This window comes from Rattus norvegicus, chromosome 9 (genome assembly GCF_021556685.1).
Source record: "Rattus norvegicus strain SHRSP/BbbUtx chromosome 9, alternate assembly SHRSP_T2T, whole genome shotgun sequence".
NCBI classification, from domain to species: domain Eukaryota; kingdom Metazoa; phylum Chordata; class Mammalia; order Rodentia; family Muridae; genus Rattus; species Rattus norvegicus.
Genome location: NC_141542.1, coordinates 88,513,623 through 88,534,386, shown reverse-complemented (window position 1 = coordinate 88,534,386; position 20,764 = coordinate 88,513,623). Strand labels below are relative to the sequence as shown.

At 41.1% G+C, this 20,764-nt stretch overlaps 1 long non-coding RNA gene and 1 pseudogene across 1 annotated transcript in view; both read right to left on the bottom strand.

Annotated features, from left to right (window-relative positions):
* The window catches only part of LOC148003779 (uncharacterized), a 48,717-nt gene extending 36,575 nt beyond the window's left edge, over positions 1 to 12,142 (bottom strand). The window contains exon 1 of the long non-coding RNA XR_015629168.1: positions 11,862 to 12,142. This is a non-coding gene — a long non-coding RNA (uncharacterized LOC148003779). The remainder of the gene's footprint in view (positions 1 to 11,861) is intronic.
* On the bottom strand, positions 10,496 to 10,806 carry LOC148003780 (NEDD8-conjugating enzyme UBE2F-like; annotated as a pseudogene).
* Positions 12,143 to 20,764: the final 8,622 nt, after the last annotated feature.

The window sequence follows — 20,764 nt, the reverse complement described above, 5'->3', positions numbered from 1 at the left end:
TGAGGAGCTCGGTCAGGTGGCAGTGACTAATGCTAAATTAATATTATCATTTTCTGAAATATCTATATATCTATTATATATATATGATATGTGACATGTGATGTGTGACATGACATGTGATGTATGATATATATGATATATTTATCTATTTATGTTTATTTATCTATTAAAGATCTATAAGAGACAATTAATATAAGAGACAGTGGGTGGAGGGATCGTATACTCTTAGAGAGCATATATGACAGAAGTTTGATTGGAGGATCAGGGGAGACGTTGAAGTGGAGAGCAATGAGGTCAAAGCTGGTGAGTACTGGGGACGTAGGAGCAGTGAGGCTGGTGACCTGGGCAAGCACAAGATATTAAGGACTTCACAGTCACAACTATTACAACAATCAGGGCATGAAAGAAGGGTCATGACCTGATCATTATTTGATGAGCACTTGGGCCACAACGTGAGACGAAGAACTAGAAGGTTCCACTGAAGGTGTAGAAGGTTACCAATAAATGGATGCCACAGGCTAAAGAGGAGATACAGGTGGCTAGGATACAGGAATGGAAGAGAGAAAGCAGTTGGGTATGGCGTGTATTCAGGAGCTTTTATCTGGGGCAGGGAGAGGGGTCAGTGAGACACAAGGAGCAGAGACCCTGACTTTGACGGTTATCCAAGAGTACGCTAGAGAATGGCTTTCTCTTTTGAACTACGATGAGACATTTGGTGGAGGGGAGTGAGGAGGGTTAATTTTCGTGGCTGACATTTTGAAACACTGAGAAGACAGGTCATGCAGAAAACCTGACCCTGAAAAAGGCGGCTTAGAAATCCACAAAGTCCTCAGTTAGAGTTCCATGTGGGGGTCACTCGCTTGAGCACTTTAAATTTGTAGAATACAATCTAAGTGCTGCCTTTTGGATACCTTTTAGCGTTCTAGATGAAGACACTCAGTCAGGGAGGTCTTTCCTACGGGAAAAAATGTGAACTGTATGGACTGAAGAGGTTAGAACCTGACTCTTCCCCAGGTACTCCATTGCTTCTACCTGAGGGCCTTCCCACCCCTGGGGTGTCAGTTTTTTCTGCGTCTAAGTCTGTCTTACCAACTCCAGGTAGTTTTTTGGGTCTGACCAAAACAGGTCCACGCTCTATCCTCTCCTGGGAGTTTCACTTCTGTCTCATGGATACCCTAGTCTGCTTGGCTTGCCAGGACATATTACCATAGAATGAATGGTTCGAACAACACAAGTGTGTTTCTTCACAGTTCTAGAAAGTATGTGTCTGAGAGCAGAACACGTCAGATTCCCGTGAGAATTCTCTTCTTGCTTAACTAGACAGCTGCCTGTTCTCTGTGTCCTCGTGCAGCTGAGTTCTTTCTTCTTTTTATAGGATTAGGACTCTGCCCTGTTTGTTTCATTAGCATTAAATATCTACTAAAGACCCCATCTCCTGATGAAGTCCCACTGAGGTTACAGCTTTGACATATGAATTTTATGCAGACAGAAGTCATTCTATAGACATAGGGAACACTGGTACAGTTGACCACCTCTCCTGACTCCTACAGTGGAAAGCCAAGATATTACAGCAGCTGGAAGTCTGCTATGCTCTAGAAGTGACTCACATATTCTCTATTTTGAGTCTCCTAATTCACAAAAGAAAGTCAACACATACAAAACTATAATAAGATGCTTTTCTTAGGCCATACAAACTTCAGCATATGACTGAATGCAGTAAGGCATAATCTAACTTGTGCATTGACAATGATTAAGAAAATGTTTAAGGGACTGGACAGATGACTCAGTGGTTAAGAGCACTGACTGTTCTACCAGAGGTCCTGAGTTCAATTCCCAGCAACCATGTGGTGGCTCACAACCATCTGTAATGGGATCTGATGCCCTCTTCTGGTGTGTCTGAAGACAGTGACAGTGCACTCACATACATACAATAAATCTTTTTTTAGAAAAGTTTAAATCTAGTGTTAGGATTTTGCAGAGCTGGATACTGGTATCGTCTATGGGTCTTTAAATCAGTGTAACATTTTGGTGAGTATTTAGTTAGGCGATAGCCATGAAGACATTGAATTGATCGAACTTTGACCCAGTTCTTAGAACTTTTCCATGGGTATAAAGCCATGTACAGGATGTTTTCTTCCTCTGTGGCAGAGTTCTGACAGGGAAACAGAATTCACTACTCTAGTTGGAGTTAAAAAGTCAATGGACTTAGGAGAGTGTGGACGGGCTAGGTTGGTGTGTGGCCTACAGTTCTCTTGTCCTTATCTTCAGTGACTTGGATTGGAATCTCGAAATCACTCCTTGCAGAAAGAGTTACACCAGGGAACTTGCCAAACACTAAATATTCACCAGCTCTGTTAAGGGAGTGGGGGTGGACTAAAGTATGTAGCCTGGAAACAGAGAGGAGCCATTTCCTCCTCTAGGCAAAGGCAAACACAGTGGAGACATGACACAGAGTAAGATTGTCTTGACGGAAGAGATCTGTAACTTCCAGAAAGTTACACCTCTCCTCCTTGGAGATCAAGGGAGTGGATTCAATCTCTTTGCTCCTACCCCAAATCTGCCATGCTGCCTCTTGGCTCAACCCAGTAAGAGGCAAAGGTTCAACTTTTGATCATGGAGCACTGTTGGAAAGAGTAAAGAGAATCAGTATCAGACATAAAAAATAAGCATTATTCTTTATTTGAATATCCTCAAGTCTTGGGGGATTGTGTGTGTGTGTGTGTGTGTGTGTGTGTGTGTGTGTGTGTGTGCATTCAAATGCTGATTTCTGTACCTAGAGATCTGAGCACCGTTCAGACTTTGGTATTGCCATTATTACGAAGCATTTCCGGCCCCGTATTTTGTAAACATCAATTTCCATCATATTCTGCTTGCTTAATTAAGAGACAACCAGCCTATGACTGGGCAGGAGAGAATAGGCAGGACTTCTGTGCCCTGAGAGAGGCAGAGGGTCTGAGATGGGACCCAGGGAGGCTCACAGAGAAAGAAGGAGGCTAGGAGACCAGGATGGCAGGTACAGGGCCATCTGACTGGGAAGTAGGCCAGGTTAGTATAGTCAGGTTAGAATAGATCAGAATCTGCCCAGCTTAGTGCCTGAAGCTTTTAATAAATGTACGAGGTCTTCTGTCATTATTTCTGAGCTAGAGTGTGCATAGAAAAGCCCCATACTTTCACATTCAAAAATCAGTGATATCTTAGGCAGTGTTCTACTGCTGTGAAGAGACACCATGTCCAAGACAACTCTCATGAAAGAAAGCACTTAGTCGGGGAGGGGACGGTTTGCTTACTCTCTCAGAGGTTTAGTACAATAACATTATGGCGAGCAGAATGGCATGAGAGCAGCAGCAGAGAGCTGCATCCTGATTCTCAGATAACTGGACCTAGTATGAGCTTTTTTTTTTTTTTTTTAATTTTTTTTTCTTTTTTTCGGAGCTGGGGACCAAACCCAGGGCCTTGCGCTTGCTAGGCAAGTGCTCTACCACTGAGCTAAATCCCCAACCCTAGTATGAGCTTTTGAAACCTCAAAGCCCACCCCTAGTCACATACTTTCTCCAACAAGGCCACACCTTCCAATCCTTGTGATCCTTTCAAAGAGTTCCACTTCCTGGTGGGCCAAGCATTCCGATTTATGAGCCTATGGGGGCCACTCTTATTCAAACGTCCACAAGTGAGCTGTACAGATTATGGAATACCTATTAAAAAAAACACCACACACACACACACACACACACACACACGATAAAGAGTAAGATAGAGTTCCCTGTACCAACATAAAAGTGCTAGAAAAGTAACTTAATAAACAATATAAGCAATGGGGAAGGTAGATATGGGAAAATGTACTGGATACATGAATGAAATTCTTTAAAAATTAATTAAAAAAATTTTTTTTAAATCCAAAAGTATAAACTGGATGTGGTAGCAAATGACTTCACCTCAGCACTCAGGAGGTGAATCTCTGTGAGTCCAAGACCAGCCTGCTCTATACAGTGAGGAGTTCCAGGACAGCCGCCAGAGCTACGTAGTGAAACCCTGTCTCAAAAAAATTGTTTTAACCTTTAACCCACTTCTATTCAAAAGTATATATATTCTTCTTTCCACAAGTCAAATAAGACACGTGTGTGTGTGTGTGTGTGTGTGTGTGTGTGTGTGTGTGTGTGTGTGCCTGCCAAATTCCTAAAGTGATCATCTTTGGAAAACAGGGCTAATTGAATGAAAACGGGGCTTTGATTTTCTGCTCCACAGAGTTCTAACGCATTTGAGTTCATGAATGTCTGTTAACCTTATTACCATATTTAGACAAAGCTGACGGTACCTGCTTTTTCTCTTCCAAGAGAACACATGATGGAGAGATGGGTCATGCCTCCCTTCGTGTCACCTAGAATGGCTAGTTTCCTTTTTCAGCAACTCATCTGAAAATCCTTCAAATGTTTCTTCCGGGGCATGGGAATCAGCACGTCACCCTACTGAGTGAGAATCGGTGTGGACGTGAGGAAACAGCCACCTCTGGGGGCTGTGTTATCTGCCCTGGGGGCATTCTACGGCCTAAAGAGCAGAGTTTCAGTGCAGAGGTGGATGTCTGCCTCGTGATGTGTGTAAAGTGAAGCTGTCTGACTGACTGCAGCCCTTCCTGTGACTGCGTTGTTTATGCTTTGTTTGGTGGTGATACTGGAGCCTAAGCTCTACCCTTGAGCAGCCTCCCTGGCCTGCAGCTAGTTTTACATTTGTGAGCTTCACTATACCTTTGAGTGACCCATTTTTGTTTTCAATGAGCACAAGTGAGAAAATTGAATGATGATTATTGCTGTTTTAATAATCCATTTCTTGTTAGAGGCAATACGTTTAGAAAACTAAACACTGTGAAAACTGATTCCCAAAACACAAAATGATTTTAATGGACAAAACAAATATTTTGGTTTTGTTTTGCCTTTTTTTTTTTTTTTTTTTTTTTTTTTGAAACAGGGTTCCTCTGTGTAGCCCAGACTGTTCTGGAACTTGCTCTGTAAACCAGGCTTGCCTCAAACCCAGAGATCCACCTACCTCTGTCTCCCACATGCTGGGATTAGGTGTGTATCATCAAATTTGGCCTTAATCCTACAGTTAAGTACACATAAATTACCCCAGGTGTGCGTTTGTGTGTCTCTCTGTGTGCGTCTGTGTGTGCGTCTATGTGTTTATGTGTGTGTTGGTATAATGGTTAATTACTTCTCATAGAAAAGAAGACCCTTATGCTGTTCTAATTTATTAGATAGATGAATAGAAAGCTGGATATTTTCACAGCCAACAATACTTTCAAACTCAAACATATTTATATTTCTGGGATGACTGAATTATAACCAACATGGAAAAGAAAACATCAGTAAAACATTTTCTTGACCAAAATACACACTCCACCCTTCAGCCACTTCCTCGAACAGGCACTCGGGCAGAGAAGTGTTCACCCCACCTCAGCTGCTTCACTAGTCACTAATTAGAGAGAGGCGCACGCATATCAAAGAAAGACAGTGGTAATGGTTGCTATGGGCACATACAAACATTTTGTCATCCTACCCTATGGAAGCATCATGGAAATTGATTCTTTTCATTTCAAACATGTTTTGGGGACATTATACAATATAAGACAAATATAAAATATGTCTGCAGAGTAAGTTAGGTCAGATGAGAGATAAAAATATACAGAAAAAATTGGAGAGAAATGGGTGCTTTAAAAGACTACAATTTCAACATTTTCCAATATTTACATGTGATTCCCAATGGTTCCCACTATCTGTGGGCAGTTCAGTGACCTGAGGCAGACTCACATTGCTCTGTCAGATCCCTACCTTCTAGCCCCAGGATTCTTTCCCCCTTACTAAACTGAATCTCTATGCCCATATTCTCCTTTCCCTCCAATCTCTCACAATAACATGATACCTTCTTTTATATAAATTCGATTACTCTATGCATATGCTTCATATAAGTGAAATCACAGAGTATAATCACACAATATGTGTAGATGGCTTATTTTGCTCAGTTCTAGCTCTCCTTCGGCCCCAACCCCCAGGAGAGGATTTCTGTTTTCTAAAGGTTGAATGTTCCCAATATCACAGTGAATGTGTGGAGCACACAGTTTACCCTGTCGTCTGTGGGTGGACACGGGTGGCTCCCACCTTCTGAATGACTCACGCTCCTATAATATACAGATCTCTCTTTGATAACCTTCCAGGCTTTGGATACCTACACCCAGAAAGGGGAGCACAATATCACACATTGATCTTTCTAAATTTTTTTTTCCTGAGGAACAACCATGCTGTTGTCCTGAGTAAGATCTCCATGATAATTTTTCTTTCCCTTGTTTGCACATTCATTAATTTACTTACTCATTCATTTTAGTCACTTTGCAATAATTGGGATTGAATTCTTTTTTCTTGTTTGCATGTTTATTCATTCATTCACTCATTCATTCAGTCAGTCAGTCATTTTTTTCAGTCAGTCAATTTACAGTCCTGAGGGTTGGACTCAGGACTTCCCACATCTTAGCATGTACTCAACCACTAAGCTATATTCCCTAGATGTTTTTCTATTTTCCACTTTGAGTCAGAGTCTCATTGAGTTGCCCAGGCTGACCTTGAACCTACCATCCTTCTCCTCAGCCTCTCAAATAGCTGCAATGACAGAAATGCTCAAACAGGCCAGATATGATTTTGGTTTATTATGGAAGCCAAACTAGTGAGTATGAGCCCATGTTCCCTTGACACTCCATGATACTTTCGATCACCATTCCCCTGATGATTAATCACATTAAGAAACTTCTCACATGCTTATTGCTAATGACCAAAAACCTGTAAAGAAATGCCTAAGTCCTTTGACTATTTTCCTATCTGGATGGTATTGATTATTGTTATATTGTTATGTAGTCTGAACATCAATGCCCTGATGATATGCCCTTGACACAGAAGCATAGTAACTATTCACCTTTTAAATATTCTAGTCTGAGCATTTCTCATCTTGAATAACTATTATTATAATATGTAAAATCAGTACTCTCAATAAAATCACAACCTAGAGATCTCTTTATAAAAGCAAGCTGATAAGATTTACCAACATCATTTAAGCAAGAAAATAAACAGGGGCCCTTCTCTCCCAAATGAGGCCACGGTGTTCACACAGTCGCTGGAGAGCAATGTAGTAAACCCTTGGGAAGCCTGAAGAATTACTTGGGACCAGATTAAATGCCCCTGCAAGACATTCTTCCAGAGGGAAAAAAAAAACCACCCGAGATAAGGGTCATTTCTGTGAGTGATAGGGAAGTCTGTCTAAGAGCAGGCCTTGCCAAGGGATAATTCACTCTCTAAATATTTTTCACACAGAACAGTGACTCACGGATCTGGGAGCAGGGAAAAGGAAAAAATCTAGAGAGGCTTAACAGACTTACCTTTTTTATTTCTCAGCTGAACTGGTAAGCCTAACATGTTTGCCGATCTGGGCATTTGATTCTATGAAAGATACTTTTGTTTTATGATACGGGGGCAATGGGGATGGGTACCTTATTTCTAGTGAATATGAAACCCACTGAATCCAACATCATATATATTACCTTAAAAGAAGAAACAAAATACATATTTATAATTACAGTCCTTCTTTTTGCATCTTTGACACACATTCTCACTGTATAACCTAGGCTGGCCTAGAATTCCTTGTATAGAGCAGGCTGGTCTTGAGGTTGTAGTCATCCTCCTGCTTCTGCCACCTGAAGACTCTTAGGTCCCGCTGTAATTATTTTTTCAACACTTGAATTCTGTGTTGCTTCATTTCTCTTGAGCTGTGGTCCACAATACTAGTGTTTGCCATCAACTGGCTGGTTCTTCTGTTCTATCCAGATAGACATCAAGAATAGATGAGCTTCTCATCTACTGCTGGTAGACCCTGGCCCATGAATGCTGAAGGCTCAAGAACTGGACCATCAGGCTTGGGAGTTTGCATCTAATCTTGAGAGGTAGGGGTCAGGATTTAGATGCCTGATGTCTATAGCTGTAGACACGTCACAGTAAAAATGTAAAAGGTGCAGAACCGGTTCCCCAGCATACCCTGGTGGTCGCACTTTCTCGATAGTTCTGGAACTAGCACTAATTTATCTCAGTGATTCCATGTTGCCTCCATCTACTTTTGGACCTGCTGTCCATGAGCCATTCCAACAAAGCATCCCGTCAGGCCCCACCGCCCTCACTCACAGCTCTCTTGGCTGGTTTCCACCACACTAGGCATACACATCCCAATTCCGTGGCAGCCGGGTGCTTCCTGCACTCTATTGAACTCAATTAAGTCACCACATGAAAGAACATATCACACAATATCCTATGATCCAATTGATAAGATATAATTTGCCCATCTAGACAACACAAAATCCTATACACATCCATTCCTTAAGAATAGTCATAACAACCTGTAATATATACAGAGAGGAATCTTAACATCCACCACCATGTTCTCTTCGCTGCCTCCTCTTCGCTCTGGCCTCCTCTGCCTCTCTAAAACTTTTCTCTCATCCACACTTCCTTCTCATCCAAGACAGGCCTCACTCTATCCTATACCTGCCATCACCCGCATAATGACATCAATAGACACTTGGATGGAAACTTTGTGTTCTAGGTTTTGACCACCAGTAGCCATAGCACTTGGTAGCTATTGTAATCCTCGGCTTCCAACAGCAATGGCAACAGCAGGAAATAAGAGATGGCGCCTGCTAATATTACAGCTCCTGAATGGGTCTCACCTCTTGGGACCCTCAGCTCCTATAGTGGCTAGTGCCACAGCTCTCAAGCCTAGATTTTTGGAATCATTTGGGCCGTCATCAGATAATAACAGGTAAGGAGTCAAAATGTAAAATAAACATCACAATGATACTCAAATCCCTTTGTAAGACTCCCCACCTCCCATTGCTCCCCAGCCCAAAAAAAAAAAATTGTACATACACAACTTTGATCATCAAGAAAAAAAAACTTGAAACTATATCTGTTATCAGAATACCCTCTAACCCAAAAAACTAACATGGATTAAACCCTTTGTATGTGCTAAGTTGTATAGTGTGGGTATGTAGCTTGGAGTTTTAGGTAAGACATCCAAGATCATATAAGGGGCAGGACTTGAGTGCTTACTTTATGTCAGACACTGATTGCATAGATGAATTTGCTCCCCAAGAAAACTGACAGGTAATTATTTTTATTCCCAATCTACAAATGAGGGGATTGAAGTTCAGAGAGTCTGAACAGCTCCTCAAGGTTATGGTTCTGTTGTAAATCATAATCAGACTTGGAGATTTCAAAGCTGAGCCTTCTCTCGTTCTATGCGTTAATTTGATAGGGCTGAACAGACACCACAACAAACAAAAAATGATTGTCTTTCTGTTTCAGAGGCTGAAACCTTAAGGTTGAGGTATAAGGTGGGAGCTTAGATTCACCTCAAGTCTCTCATATTGTTATGCAGAGAGCCCCTCACTACCCTTACATGGCCTTTCCTCTGTGCTCACACATTTGTCAGATTGGGTTTATGCCTATCAATAAATCTTAATTTAACCATAATTATACCTTTAAAGATCCTATCTCAATTGTATCATATTTTGAAGTTCTTGGCATTAAGGCTTCAACACACGAAGTTGATAAGGAGAGAGTCATGTTGTAATAACCAGCTACTAAGTCATAATGCAGCTCGCTTATAGATTATCTTTTAGTTCAGGCTGCTAACTGTCCCAAGGACTTTGAGCGTCCTAATCTATGTGTGAGTAGAATTCCAACATGCTTCCCTCATCGTAGAAAGAGTAAGGAAATAGAGGAAACTACAGGCAGGAAGGTACTAAAGACTGTATGACTGTGCACAAAAGATAATGATCATGTGTAACTTTAATTTTTTCAAAGTCTACTTATTTTAAGAATAGAAAAATAATTAAAGCATCAAATTGTACGAATTACAAATCTGTTCCAAAATATATTTACATTAAATATGCATTTCAGTAAGATCTACTACAGTGAATGACTATGCATTCTGAGAATCTTCACATCTAGATAGGGTCAACATTTGTGGAAGAAGTTAAGAGAATGTGTATCCAATCACAGTTTATAGCGGGTTTCTTATTGCCAATCTGCCCATCATATGGAACATGTCATTACATCACTTGTGCAGGATACCGATTGTTGGGGGAAGGGAAGCAAGCGCTATATCCTCAGTGGTGAGTTCATTACAGTTTCAGAGGAATTCTACCAGTCAGCCTAGACAGTAGTTTTAAACATGTTATGGGAAACAGACAACTCTCTGGAGGCTCAGGCACACTTTTTTGCTGTATTATGTTTTTCTCCACTTACAGTAGGTACTCAGAAGGGTCTTCTTCGGGACAGCATGGTCGCAGGACTGGGACAATCCCAAGGGGCTGACAGGGAGTATGAGGATGGGGAGGAGGTCTACCTCAAGCTGTTTCACATCAGAGACAACTGTGACAAAGTTCTCAGACCTACGATCTCTCCTCCTGTCATGTGGCATACTATTTGATGTATTCATCTACTCTGTCCCTAAAATCCTCCTTATCCTGCAAATGATGTACTGAAGCTCCAATATTCAGTGGATCATCAACATTCAAAAGATCAGTAGATAAAGAGTTTACTCCCCAAACAACACCCTTTAATATTCTAATGGGAGCCCAGCCAGTGCCATCAATTGAATGTTCTCTTAGTAAACTTAGACATATTTCCCCTGTTTCTGTGATGTTGGAGTGCCAGATTTTAGTCAAGCATTTCACCTTGGGAGGCACCATGTTGTAGGCATAGGGAACTTCAGTTTCAACCTGAAATTTTTGACCCAGGTAATAACCCTCATCTGGGCTTACAGTCAAATGAAAGCAAGGAAGCTTGTTTGGTTCAGGAAAATGTACTTTAAAGGTAAATTAGCTTCAAGTTCTGCAACCTCTTTAACAAGGAACTTGTCCCTCACAGAAGAGAACTTGTTGAGATCATCATCCCCCTTCAACTTGCTTGCCAGTGTTAGTATTACTGCCACCTTTCTTCTGGAAGACAGGCAAGAGTAGGGTTAAGGACCATGTCTCCAGACACTGAGCACCTCAAGTCAAGCAAGGCGAACCAGTACTCAAAATCATGCCTGGTCAGCAGCGTCACCAAATCGCACTGACCTTCACAGCCACACCAGCTCCTAGTCAAAGTCTACTTTTAATGATAGTTCTTAAAGGCTTTAACCTCCCTTGGAGCACCAGAGGTAGTAGAAAAGAAAGGATACAGGGGGTGGAGGGATGGGAGTAGACCTGTTTAGGAAGGTTATTTGAAGCAACTCCCATCTGTATTGTCTAGAAACTGGTAGTTCAATTCTCAGGTCAACAGCAGCAGCTTGATCTACTCACAAATATTTCAAGGATATATCAGCAGTCCAGTTGGGTAGAGTCAGGATAACAAACACTAATCAGCAACAGTGGAACTACCTAGCAGAGACAGCCAAGCCTCGGCCTCAGCAGGAGTCAGCAGGAAGGACCAGGAGAAATGCCAGAAGAAGTTTTCAGCTGTGCCTCTCTCGGTGAATTGAAGATCAGCAAAGACAAGAGACCAACAACCATTGCACAGCAAGCTTAGTTGAGACTCCATCACTATCCACCAAATCTTTTTTTATATTTTCTCCAAAACATCACGTGTCCTCCACGGGTCTTGCCTCAGCATGTGTCTTATCTCAGCATGTGAATCTGTCTCAGGTGGCATTATTCTGCCAATCAGCCCAAGTTTGAGGAAGCAGCAAGAAACTGCAGCACGTCACCAGAGGTTTTTTCATGTGTTTCTCTCTATGGAACCCCAACAAATGCAGCTCAACTAGAAAGTGTAAGATGGACCAACACATACCTGTTGTTAGCGAAGAACCTTCATCATACGGTCTTTCAGGTGCTTCCTTTTACTTGTGTCTGCTTCAGCTAAATGTTCCTTCATAAGTCTTTCACCTGTGTCTACTTCAATGAAACGTTCCTTCACATGTTTGCCCCAGCAAAAGAGCATCCAACACAACTGACTTTCCAAAGAATCCCTAAGTTTCCACTTCAATCATGTCCATCTCTCCTATGGTTTCTTATTCTCAGTTATCAGAAAGAACTACGGGAATTCAAGGGCTGATCCTTGTTACGTGCTCTGGAAAGCTGAGTCTATGGCCTGGAGCCCTAGGTGAGGTAATGCAGTAGGGAGGTTTGTGCCCTCAAGACCTACCTACCGCCTCCTCCTATCACCACATCCTGTGGGGGGAAAAATGAGTCAGAGTAAGTTGGGAATCAGCCCAGAACTTCTGGAATATGAAGTTCAACATGAAAAATTAAAATAATGTTCCACAGTCATTTCCATTCTGAATCTATGTTGATTCTAAATGATTCATTCATAATAAAGCCAGATCCTCTGACTACATGGCTAATGAGCTACTAAAGGGGAAAAGTATTATGCATATTCTCTTTTTATGTGTTTTTGGCAGATGTAGCAAAAATATAAGAAATCCAATTCTCTATACACACACACATACATTATATAAAGAGATAGTGATACACATATGTAACCCACTGCACATATATACTATGAAACATGAATTAAAAATAATTGATGATTAAGATTTTCAGATGATATAGGCTCACAATTTAGAGCATTAGCTTTGAAATTCAAACTGTCACGAGACATTATTTCATTCTTTTCTCCTTTGCTCATTGTAAACTTGAGCTAATATGTAAATTATGAACAGTCTTCTAAAATCAAGAAGAATGTCAACAAAATTATGTAGCTAATGAAAGGGCCAATGTGTTTTTTTTTTATTTGTTTGCTTTTAAGTTGCCTTACTAAATTGGCCTATTGTTAGAATGTTTGTTGGTATAATACAAATCAGTTTGAAAGGATTTGGGAAAGATTTCAAGGGAAAAAGCTCGGCTTGCTTGCAGTGTATCTAGATGAACCTAATAGTTGATGTCATCGTCCATTTCTCATTGAAGAAAGAATCCTGTGGCTGAGTACATGATCTCATGCCAGCAAATCATTGTTTCCAGTCTTGAACTAATCAAGTCTCCAGTGTAGACATCGTGACCACTTTGTTTCCTCTGTGGAGCCAGGGTCACAAAGGAAGAACTTATCCTTCAGTTTTATAATTTATAGTTTCTGGTTCTCATAGTTTGTCCTTGAACCTCTTCTTAGTACATTTGCTTCAGATTCCTTTTTCAGGTAACATGACTGAAGCCTGTAGTTAGTTTAATACCTCCAGCATCCAGCTTGGAGGTAAGCTTGGAGCAAGAAGCCCAACCACAGGCATGAGAACAGGTAAGTGTGACAACAGCTCAGGTAACTTGCTGTTTGTGATGTATTGGGTAACTTTTTCTGGGGAGACAAAGAAACATCTATTCACCCCCAGACACTGAGGGAACCAGTAGACCAAAGAGAGAACTCTGTCTGAAACCAGCTTGAGAACCAATGAATTTAATGTGATCACTTACAGAAGCATGGACAATTCAGAGGTAGCTACACCACTGTGAAGCCCCCACACCAACAATGTCAAACTCAAGGGAAGCTGTACCACAGACCAAAAGTCCCACTCCTCAGTGAACCATTTATCTCTTATAGACTCTCCGGGTGGGTCTCATGAAGACCTCATGATCTTCTGAGCCCCGTGAGCTTTCACCTCCGTCCATGATAGAAAGAAAATAAACTTGATCACAAAAGTCTACTATGGGCCATCTCATCTGCTTTGTATCATGCAGCAAGGCTCCTGTCCAAGCCAGAGGAAAGAGCGACACTGCATTAGTCTATGTAAACAGCGAAGCTCAACTTTAATACTGATCTCAAGTGATGGAGGAATGGGAGGAAAAGACTGATGTTTTTTATTTGGTCTTAGCAGTGCAGTGTCTGCTACATTAGGATTGCTAGCACGTTAAACACGAAGGAAATATTCTCCCTGAGGCATTGTCTTCACAAAATATACTGTTGTTTTCTCCCATCCCTCCTGTGTTCAGATGAATTTCCTGGTTCTTCCTCCCTTCCTGAACTTGTAAATGTTATTCTGACTTTCTGGTTCACCTTCCCTTTATGTTCTTACCCTAAATAACAATCTTTTCTGTTCATATGAGTTTAGATGCCATTTCTACTCTAACAGTTCCTAATCTTCCACCTCCCATTCCGAGCCTCAGACCTGAATACCTAGACAACTTACTGTTGTCTGGATGCTTTCCCTGACCCGAAAACCCACACCCACTAGCCCAATCTTCAATTCTTAATTTCTATTTTTAGGGAGCACCATGTTGTTTTCTATCCAGGTCCTAAGCCAGAAACCTAGGAGTCATCCAGGGGAAACTCAGATGCTTCTTCCTCCAGAATACGTCTTTATTCCCACTTTTCCAACTGGATTACTAAAAGGTTCACCAGATCTGTACCCATATTTCTTCAATTAAAAAATCGCATTAAATCTTTTTGTTTATCTCTTGAATATCTCTCTGATCACTGTTACCTGAGCTTTAGTTGGTCCCCGTAGACAAGGCTCCCAAGCATCCACTTCCTTCCAATCCCATCCAGTCCCAGAGCTTGTATGAGCCCCAAATAGAAACCAGAAAGTGTTTCTAGACCAGTTTGCAGCACCCACCCCAAGACTGCATGGCTCCATCTGTCCTCACCCCTGAGACCTATTATTTAACTTCTTTAAAAGATCTTTGGTCTTTTCATTTGTGCATATAGTATTAGTTAGAGTTTTTCTGTATGGTGTGAGATAGTAGTGAGCTCCTTTCTCTCTCTCTCTCTCTCTCTCTCTCTCTCTCTCTCTCTCTCTCTCTCTGTGTGTGTGTGTGTGTGTGCCCATGCACTCATGTGTGTACACTACTGAGAGTTGAACAGACCCTTGCACAGGCCAGTCTATCACCCTATCACACAACTACACCTCCAGATCCTCATCTTTGTGCGAAGAATTTGGTGTTTATGCTTGTCTTAGTCCGTGTTCTATTGCTGTGAAGAGACACCATGGTCAAGAAAACTCTTCGAAAACAAAACATTTAATTGGGGCTTGTTTACAGTTTCAGAGGTTTAGTCTATAATCAGCATGGCAGGGAGCATGGCGGTATACAGACAGACATGGTATTGGGAAAGTTGAGAGTTCTACATCTAGATCCCAAGGAAGGAAGAGATATACACCAGGTCTGGTTTGGGCTTCAGAAACTGGAAGCCCACTCTCTAATGACACACTACTCCAACAGAGTACCTCCTGATCCTTTCAAATAGTACCATTCCCTAATGACCACACATTTAAACACATGAGCCTGTGAGAGACATTCCTATTCAAGTCACTACAGTGCTCTGTGTGTGTGTGTGTGTGTGTGTGTGTATAGACTGAAATTAGTTTTCAGCCTGCCTTAATGTGTTATGCAAGGAGATATAGGTTTTGGTGTGTAACGTGAGATGGGTCTGTCCTTTGTTATACAGAAATAGTTATCTGCCTTTTATGACCAGGGGCTTCTAGTCCCTGAATATACAGATATAAAGACTATCTATTTGGGGTCTGGAGAGATGGATCAACAGTAAAGAAAACCTGTTGCTCTTGCACAGGACCCTGGCTTGGAAATTTGCATGGTGGCCCATTCATAATTTCAGCACCATGGGATTCAATGTCTCTTCTGACTCGAAAAGACATTAGGCATGTGTATTGTATACACATGTGCACACAAGCAAAACAGTCATACTCAGAAAATTAAATAAATATTTTTTAAAATTTAACTCACCACAAATCTAATCTCCTCACAGTAACCCGAGGGATCATCTTCTCCTCCTATGTATTGCTCTGACAAAATTTCTGAAACTGGGTAGCTTATAAAGAACATATTTCCTCACAATCCTAAAGGCTGATAAATCCAAAGACTAGGCTCCAGGAGCTGGTGAGGACTTTCTTGGAATTCATTAGACTAGCTTACAGGCTATTTTCTGAGTAGTCCAGTAATGACTGTCTCGAGATAAAAAAGGTTGAGAACCTGGTTCAGTGTATGAAGCTGGATGTTTTAGCAAGCTCAATCTGGTACCAGAGTCCTGGAGGATTCTGGGAGAGCTGCTGACCTTCATTCTAATTTGGAGTCCTGAAGAAGTTGGTTCCAATGCCTGTAAAGGAATGCTTTGGCACAGGATAGATGAGCTTACCAGTGAGAACGAAGTCAAGTGGGCAGAAAGCAAAGTTTTCTTCTTCTGTATCCTTTGATATGGGCTACTACCAGAAGGTGTGGCAGATTTAGGATGGGTCTTCCTGCCTCCCTCACAGGAGTGCTCAGAGGCTTGGGTTTTAGTCGATTCCAGATGTAGTCAACTTTGACAACTGAGCTGACACATCACAGCTGCCATTGTATTAGCATGAATTATAAATTTGTCTATATCATACAAAAAAGTCACTCATGGTCTGGACTGTCTGCCATTCCCCCATTTCCTGCCCCACCCCCACCTCCTCTTCCATCAATTCCTATCAGTGTATCTCCTCCCCCCATCTACCTCTAGTCACACTAGTCTTTGTCCTTATTGGCTGCCTGAAGGAGCCTTCCCTTGACTGCTCATATGGCTGAGTCTCTTTATAAGTTATCAGTTTCACAGAATCATTTATTTGCTTACTGTTTGTTTTCCACAGAAATGCAAAGCTCAGGGATGTCAATTCTCTGTAACGGTATGAGGGGAGTATCCAACAAGGATCCACTAATGAAATGAATGAATACCAAAGTTATACAATAGATTATATGAAGAAAAACAGCAAGTGTTGAAGATGGTAATTGATGCCAGCATGATCATTTGGGCCCATCATTTAGCCAAATCATGATTATATTTTATTTTTAACATGCCAAATAAACTCTGTCTTAAAATTTACTTAATCAAAACAGACTTCTGCATGTACACACGGCATAAATGTCCATATTTCTCATGATCGTGTAGTCTAAGTATAAGTTACTTAATTATGACTGAAGTTTGTTGGCTCTCAATTTTGAGAGAGAGAGAGAATGATGATTTTATTTGGGAAAGTTTCAGACAGTTTTGACAAATTTGTACATTTACAATGTTAGCAAACAGTTTATGCTTTTGTTGACCCAGCATCTGTACAGATTAGATGCCTAAGCAGAATATTTTCTTAGTATGTAAATATTATGACTGGTTAGCCTAGGCATGGTTACGAGAGCATTCGTTTCATTCTGAATAACAATTCTTGCTGCTACCTTCTTTTTTTTTTTTTTTTTTTTTTTTTTTTTTGGTTCTTTTTTTCGGACCGAACCCAGGGCCTTGTGCTTCCTAGGTAAGCGCTCTACCACTGAGCTAAATCCCCAGCCCCTTGCTGCTACCTTCTAAGACTTTGTTTTCCATAAATCATAAGTTTGGTCCCAGTTGTCCCAGGAGGAAGAACCAAGCTCACTTGCATTCTCTGTATACTGAATGACCTCAGCACAGGACAAAGACTGTCCATGAAGTTAAGTTGGCTCATGCTAAGACAGCAGCTGCAGGCAGTTAACTGAGAGTCTTCCCATCCTTTTACATTTTGTCCCAATGAACCTATAAACAGCCCAGTTCACTGGCATCTGGAACATTCTCTCTTAGTTCCATTAATGTAGTTTCTGGTATGACATTTGCTTAGATTTGCTTGAGCAGCATATTTTAACTTTCTTTTTCAAAATCGAGTCTTATTTATTCTTTGACAACTTCATGTGTGTTTACAATGTGTCTGGATCCCATCCATTCCCCATGGGAATACAATGTATTTCAAGCAGTCCACTCCCCACTCCCATCCCCAGCTCTACCCAGGACACCCTATCATATCTCCCAACTTTTCTTTATAAAGAGTTTTTTTTTTAATTTGATGAGTATATAGGCTGATAAATGATAGGTAACTTTAAAAACAATGCTTCTTACTTGTTGCTTTCTGAGAAAAATACTTTTTAAGAAACTAGCGAAGAAATAGCTACTAATGTAAGATTTCAGACACAGAAAGGGCGTCATCTTTTTTTTTTTACATTTTATTTATTTATTTTTTTTTATTAACTTGAGTATTTCTTATATACATTTCGAGTGTTATTCCCTTTCCCGGTATCCGGGCAAACATCCCCCTCCCCCCTCCCCTTCCTTATGGGTGTTCCCCTCCCAACCCTCCCCCCATTGCCGCCCTCCCCCCACCAGTCTAGTTCACTGGGGTTCAGTGTTAGCAGGACCCAGGGCTTCAGAAAGGGCGTCATCTTAACACATATGGATCATGACAATAATAAAATAGACCCTACAGTTCCAAAGTGGGAGAACATTCCATTATACCTTCTAAAATTGTAAATCAACAGGCCTAGTTACCCACGCTATTAGCCTTTCCTACGGGGAATGATTCCTACATGGTTCTCTGGTTAATGTAATGTCTATGGGGTGTGCACATGATAGAATGCTGCAGAGTGAAATTGGTTAAATTCAACTGAATTGAATCAAATGTATGTGCTCCAAATGAACTCAAGCCACTGTCGAGACTTCTTAAGAGCTATCAGGTAACTGAAACCCTAACCTTTATGCTAACTTGACTCTAAAATGAAAATATTTCATGAACAAAGGTCTGTCTAAAATTATATCCAAATGCCAGCCATGGTGGTCCCTGCCTTCAACCCCCTACCCTAAGGAGGCAGAGTCAGGAGGATATCTATGAGTCTGAGTCCAGACTGCTCTTAATAGCAACTTCCAGACCAGCTGGGTCTAAATATACCTATGTATCTATAAAAATATCTAAATATGTATGCCTATATATTACATGTAGCTATCTCTCAAAAAACAAGCCATCATTATTTGCAAGGGGAACCAACAGTAGCACAATTCCAAAAGCCCTGAATGAATAAATACAGAGAAGTGTGCTTACTCCTGTTTGTCGCCTTTGTGGTGAAGGATGATCTGACAGCATAATCTCTTCCTCATAAATGGCAGAATGCTAGTGTCAAGTGGGTCTTGGCACTCTTTAATCTGCTTCCACATTTACTGTATGGGAAAAGAGGGCAGAAAATGAAAACGGATCAAGCAGTCACATCTACCTAGCAAAGGGCTTGGATTTGAAACGCCTTCTCCCTGCACCCCCACCAACACCAACACCAACAGTATTTTCTCAATTACAGTGTATTTTCTCTTTGCAAATTTTCTTACTGAGGGAAGAGGAACCTGGACTAAAGAGAGTAAAGCAAATTGCCAGATGGATTGGTCAGAAACATTTTTCCATGTCTTCTGGGACATAGGGGTTCTGTGAGCCCCCAAAACCAATGTTTCCATTTTCTGTGATGAGTTATCCCCCTCCTCCACTGCTATGCATCTGTCTGGGAATTAGCCAAGTGCCATCCTTGGGAGAGCTGGGAAAGTAGTCATTGAAGTCATTTCCTGTGTTCTGTGGTTCGGATCAGGGATGCCAATTGAGAAAGATCAAATGCCTAACACAGAAAACAGACTAGCAGTGGGTAGGCAATGGGAGGCAGGAAGTGGGAAACGGTAAGAAAACAACATGGCATAGGGGGAGAAGGTGAGAAGATGGGCGTGTGGTTGGGCCACATTAAAGTTAAGCCACATGAGGAAGCGCTCTAACTTTTACAATCATAATTCTCTTAGCCTATAAAACAGAAACAACATACCATATGTCTTAATATCCTTATGAAGATCAAACAAGATAATATATAAACTATATATATTTCATATATTATATCAGATAGGATCTCCTGAATCCAAGGCTGGCTTTGAACTCACTAGGTAGCCAACCTTGACCTTCTGGTCTTCCCTTCTCCATGCTTCCAGCTCTCTAGCACTGGCTACCATACCGGGTTTGTGTGGTGTTAGGGATCAAACCCAGGTCTTTCTTCAGGTTACACAAGCTGTGTATGTATTATCTGCATTATATCCCTACCTGTGTTCCATACATATTTTAGGAGAGATTTACATTTTATAGAGTAAGCACATAGCCTTGGGAGCAGGATAGAGTAGGTTTCTTAGGAAAGGGACTAGGGCACTGTAGAAAAAATCCTTGAAATATCAGCTTCTTCCCCTGAGCCCATCACCTCTTATCCACTTATAATATACAAAGATGGTTTCCAAGCTACTGTGTGCACTGGGGTCATCTAGAGAGCTAGGTGTCTGATGCAGAGGGTCTGGGGTAGGGCAGTGCAGGAGTGAGAAAAGGAACCAGGCATGTTGTCACTATTAGTGCCAACAACTTTTAGAAGTTGTTGTTGTTGTTGTTGTTGTTGTTGTTGTTGTTGTTCTCCTCCTCCTCTTTCTCCTCCTCTTCCTCCTCCTCCTCCTCCTCCTCCTCCTCCTCCTCCTCCTCCTCCTCCTCCTCCTCCTCCTCCCACATGCTGCTTTGGAATGCAGAGCTCAGTTTAAAGTCAAAAAAGAAGAAAAAAGTGCTAGGTCATTACTTAGTGATCAGACAGTTCATCTCAAATGAAAAACTTGAGAATATATTTTTCCACTTCTACAAGTTTATTAAATTCTTTATTACTTCTTTTTTTTTACAGATGAAAATTATAATCAATTATGTACTAAACCAAATACTGTGATCCAAATACTGTTGGATCTCAGTGTTTGGTCTACATAAATGAAGCACATTTACAAAAGTCCAGCTTTATACGAGGACAGATCATTGTTATTTGTGTCACGTTCAAACACTGGTACTCCATTTGTAGCTGGAAGACATATTTGATTTGTTTAGCCCTATTTGGTTTCACCAAAGTCTCTTTTCCTCAACTCTGTTAGAGTTGTTTGGTTGTTTTTCTTTTTTATGTGAACTG